At 35.4% G+C, this 5,555-nt stretch overlaps 1 long non-coding RNA gene across 1 annotated transcript; it reads right to left on the reverse strand.

The window, feature by feature from the left end:
* Window positions 1–783: 783 nt before the first annotated feature.
* LOC132642631 (uncharacterized) lies at window positions 784–3,138 on the reverse strand. Its single transcript, XR_009583280.1, has 2 exons — window positions 2,714–3,138; window positions 784–1,121 (listed from the first exon to the last, which is right to left on the reverse strand). It is a non-coding gene; the product is annotated as an uncharacterized LOC132642631 (long non-coding RNA).
* Between the last annotated feature and the right edge of the window lie 2,417 nt (window positions 3,139–5,555).

Raw genomic sequence — 5,555 nt, forward strand, 5'->3', positions numbered from 1 at the left:
AAAAATATATCGGTCAAGATACATTAACATAACATGTCATTATATTGTACTATAAAATATCTATAATTACAAATACTAACCCACATAAAATCTTCATCTTTGCAAGATACCCAATTACTTTATTTATAAATAAATAACAACATATTAGACATTGTAACAATTATCACAACTGACAACTTTGCAATAATATGCAATTGTCTATCAAGAATACACGATCATTTATCAATACTAACTTATAGAACAAACTAGAAGTATAAAACATTTACCTCAAATCACAAGCAAGTTTAGCCCCCAATCATCGACTTTATCAGAATTTCATGTTTAAAAATGTGGAGTACATACTTCTGTTATAGGAGTATTCGTAAATTTACCTCAAATCACAAGCAAGTTTAGCCCCACAATTATCGACTTTATTAGGATTTCATGTTTAAAAATGTGGAGTACATACTTCTTTTATAGGAGTATTCGTCTCCTTTCTAATCTAAATTATTTTGGTTTTAAAATTATAGAAAATTAACGGAAGTAGCACTATTTGGTAAAAAAAAAAAATTAAACCTAAAGTAATTTTAATTGTTGAATATTCCTAAACCTAATGTTTCCCTTTGTTGTCTACAGAACTTTAGTTAAAAGGGTCTTACTAAAGTGAATTTTAGAGCTAAAGAAAATAAGACACAACATAAATAATATTAATAGGTGTAAAAAAACCAAAAAATTGCTAATTTTAGAGAAATGAAGACAGAAGTTTTAATGTCCAATATGCATGGAAAAAAAAAGACAGATCGGTGCACTAAGCTCCCGCTATATGCATGGGAAAAACAAATAAATAAAAATTTAAATTTGTGACACGCCAATTAGGCAGATGTTATATAATTGCATTGTTACCTTACATCAAGATCTAATGTAACCAAAATACTCAATTCAATACAACTTAAACAAACTTCAAGTTTTATGGATCAGAATGCTATCTTCTTTTTTTACCCTCCTCCAGAATGCATCTTCAACCGTGTCAAATTGTCATAAATAGAAATAAAAGAGGTGGTGAGATAAAGTATAAAAAAAATTGCAGAAAAACAATTATTGACCTATGCAATTGCAGCGGCAACACTCAAGCCAGCCAGTTCCTGCAATCAAAACCACAAAATCACCTAAAGGAAGTCGAAAGATATTACAATTATCGGAAAAAAAGAAATGAAAACCTAATTAAACAAAGTGGGAGAAGAAGTAGAGAAGGAATTAAACATAAATTATAACTGAATCACAATAGTTTTACGTGGGCATTTTTTAAGTTTTTAGAAATTTTCCAGTTTTTCAGTTTATGCAAATTTTCCATAACTTTAATTATGGAATTAAACCTATACTTATATGTTAGTGGACAGTTTTTAAGTTTCTGGAAATTTTCTAGTTTTTCAGTTTATGGAAAATTTCCATAAGTTTAATTATGGATTAAGACGTATACTTATATTTGTCAAAGTCAAAAAGTACTTCAAAAATAAATAATAATTTGAGGGGAATGGCAAATGACAATTTTGTCTATTGTAGAGTCTTTTAATGAAGGAAAAAAAGTTCAATCAACATTTTTAAGGCCCTTCGCGCTTTAATATAATATAGATAAATGACCATCTAAGTCCAGATGCTGGTGTTGCTCAAATCCTCAGGAGGAGACAATCCAACATCTGTTCACCACATCTTTTATAGCTAACAGAACTTGGTTCTACTTTTGTCCTTGTGCAGGTATTACTATGGAGGGCCTATAGTTGCAGCAACTAATATTGAAAATGTGGCAGGCACCAGTTACTGGGACATTGAAGCAGATATATCTTGTAGTACCAGCAGTAATAATTTGGGAACTATGAAAAAGAAGAAACTGCATCAAACATAGGGAAAGGAGATCTGGGAATAGAGTTATCTATTAAGTTTTCTCTACCATACAAAGACCTGTTCAATTGAGAAATCCATCCTTCAATAATATTCCAAACAAATGGAGTGACTTGATTGAAATGATGAAAGGAGGGAGATCACAACTAAAGGTTACTAAAGTTCTTTGGAAGCTTCCTCCAGAAGGATGGTTTATATGCAATACTAATGGAGCATCAAGAGGAAATCCAGGAAGAAGTGCATATAGTTTTTGTTTAAGGGATACAGAAGGGGATTAGATTTATGCACAAGTTGAGGATATAGGGCTTGCTACTAATACAGAGACAGAAATGATAGAAATTACAGAAGCATTGAGATACTGCAGGGAGAAAGGGTTCAACAACATAATCTTCTAAACTGATTCATAAATGGTGCAGAAGATTTTGTCTGAGGGATGGAAACCACCATGGAACATTGTTATTTGGGTGGATGAAGCTAGGGACATTAGCAGCAGCATGGAAGTTACGTTTTCACATATTCCAAGGGAAGAAAATAAGCTAGCAGATGGTTTGGCAAATCAATCTCTAGATAAGGGTTCTTTTCAATGTCATAATTTCCAGGACTTGAAATTGATATGAGAAGAATTCTAAACAGTGATAAGGCTCCAATTTATTATCTAAGAGTCAGAGTTCACCATTGATGATAATAAAGCAAGCAAGAACAGTCAGACAACACACAATGAGCAAAAAACAGATTGCTATGCAGAGGTTAGTAACAACGAAAAGAGGAATAGAGTGCGGCAAAAAAAGTTTTTGTCAATATTTTTGCAGGATTTATGGAGCAGTACGGTGTAGCTTACCATGGTTGAAGACGAAAACCATCTCAAATCAGCGATTCAGAGGACCAAGATCAACTAAGCTATCAGTGCTGAAAACGGAGTAAAATGAAGCTCCACACAGGCAGGTTCAGTCCATGCAAGGTAGCAGTACAAAAACAATCAGCTTATGAGGTACAGATCGAAGATAAATATGCAAAGCAGAGGAAAAAGAATTACCTGGGGTCAATTGAAGCCAAAAATGACGAATTCTTCACTACTATAAGTTGCAAATCAAATTTTCACACGCGAAGAAGCGATTTTCGTTACCAATTTCTGGTCTTATCATCATCTTTGCAAGATCGGATCGGAGTAGAAAGAGAAGCGCAAATGAGCTGAAGAGAAAGAGACAACAAAGCGAGATATTAGGGATTGTTCAACTGATAGATATGTTTTATTTTTACCTTTTCTTTTATTGCTTTTTTTCAATTTTTGTAGGATTATTTGATCAATAAATAAAAAGTCCACACGTGCGTAATTTAATTTTGAAAAAAGACCATTTTAAGAGATTGAATGCCTTTTCAAGATTCAATTTCATCATCACGTAGGTTGTTCTACCCTTAATATGCTAAAAGTAGTGGAACAATTCTTGCACAATGATAGAGCCATCTGAGGCACGTCTATCCTTTTGAAAAATACACAGGAGTAGGCCCTCCAACTATTTGGAAAAAGGTTTAATACAGTTAAATATGATCTTCAAAATATTTTTATAAATAGTGTTGCAGAAATAGCTGATTGGTCTAAAGCTGAAAATGTTGGAAGCATTTTAAGTTTTGGGTATTAAACATAAGTAAGACGAATACTACTAGAAATTTGATAGTCCGTAAATACTTTGTGAAAAAAAGTTTCAACTGAAGCATCCACCAAATTCCAATAGTTTTGGAAGAAGAGTGGGTGAAGCTCATCCGGACCCGACACTTTATAAGGACGAAAAGAGTTGACTGATGAAAGTATTTCTTGAGTTAGGGGAGCTTCCAACTCTAAATGATTATTAAGTGGAACAAAGTATGAAGGCATGGAATCTGCTCGAACTAATGAGCTGAGAGGCATACAAACTATTATAAAAACTTAAAATATGCATATTAATATCTTGTGGATCATGTAACTTGTTCTCCGCTGACTCACGGAGACTGGTGATACAATTTCATATGTTGATGAAGTGTATATTGATGCAAAAGCTTGATATTTACATCCCCGTCATTTAACCAATGTAATATAGACTTCAAACGCCAAAATTCATCTTCTAGATGAAGTATCCCATTATAATCAGTGATCAAATTATGTTTCAAACCCTGAAGGAAATAACGATAAGAATGCCTTGGAGAAGATTGAAATTCTATAACTCTAGCCAATAGACAATGTTTCTTCTCAAAAATGTTTCCAAATGTTTGTCTATTACAGAGTACAATATTATCCTTAAAGGTATTAAGGTATTAATAGTCTGTAGAAAAGACTTGTCACTATTCATCCAACAAAGATCTATAACAGACTTAAAATCATGGTGGGATGTCCAAATAGTTTCTGCACAAAGACTTGCTAGGAATTGGTATATGAGGAGTGAGTTCTTGTAAAAGAGGACAGGGATCGGAGTGCGTTCTAGGTAAATGTCTGACCAAAGCCTCATGAAATAAGGATAACTAGTCACATTTAGCACTTACTCTTTCTAATCTCTTCAATATTATGTTCCTATTCCTTCTTTTATTTGTCCAAAGTAAATTTGATGTCTCTAAGCCCAATCTACCATGCCACAATAGTTCAAGCAATGTAAAAATTGGTGACACCTATTTCTATTTATCAAATTACATCCAAACTTCTCATTGGCACATAATATCCTATAAAAATATCCCCTGAATACCAAGGTCCTGAATGGGAAAATGCTGTAGTTCTTAGGTTTTCCCAAAGTAAAACTCGACTCATGTAACGACCCCTTTGATCGTTATAGTCTTTTCGGTATTTTCACCCTTTTTCGAGCATTGGTTAGCTCATTTTGACCCGAGTGGACCGTTGGCATGCTTCCCGAGGTGTCTAGACCGGATTCGGGCAACTTTTGTAAAATATAGGCTTAAAGTGAAAAATAGTTGACCCGAAGTTGACTTTTGGGTAAAAGGACCTTTTTCGGAAATTTGTCGATTTCGAAAGGTCCGGATGGTCATTTATAACTGGTGTGTATATCTGGTTCGGTTCCCAATGCACTAGGATGCATCTTGGGACTTGGGTTGGGAAATTAGAATGAGGTATCGAGGGTTGACTCAGTCAACGAGACCTCTGTTGGGAATTTCGAGGCCACGAGCTTATTCGTAGCGTATTTTTGTGTGGGTCTGTGTATGTGGCTTGTGAGCAGATGGCCTCGGAAATGGTTCGAGATTTCGATTGAGACTTAGAAAATTGGGGGAATTCTGGTACCTGGTGCCCGAAATGGTGGCACCAGTGTCGTCCCAACGGTACTGCTGTTACGGCGTGTTAGCCGCTGGGGCAGCCATGAGTATCTTGGCCCAGACCGTTGGGGTAGCTTGGGGGGCTCTGTTGCGGCACTACTGTTGCGGCCCCGTTACCGTCGTGGCAGTAACTGTAACGACCAGTTTGGTCGTTATAGTTCTTTCAGCATTTTCGCCTGTTCCCGAGCATTGATTAGCTCGCTTTTGACCCGAGGGGACACTGATATGCTTCCCGGGGTGCCTAAACCAAATTCGGGCAACTTTGGTGAAAATATAGGCTTAAAGTGAAAAATAGTTGACCCAAAGTTGATTGCTTTTGGGCAAACAGAATTGAGCACCATTGACGAAGTAAGGAGGATGATTGCAAAAGGCTATATTTATTATTTGGTCCG

The sequence above is a fragment of the Lycium barbarum genome, chromosome 5 (genome assembly GCF_019175385.1).
Source record: "Lycium barbarum isolate Lr01 chromosome 5, ASM1917538v2, whole genome shotgun sequence".
Taxonomy (NCBI): domain Eukaryota; kingdom Viridiplantae; phylum Streptophyta; class Magnoliopsida; order Solanales; family Solanaceae; genus Lycium; species Lycium barbarum.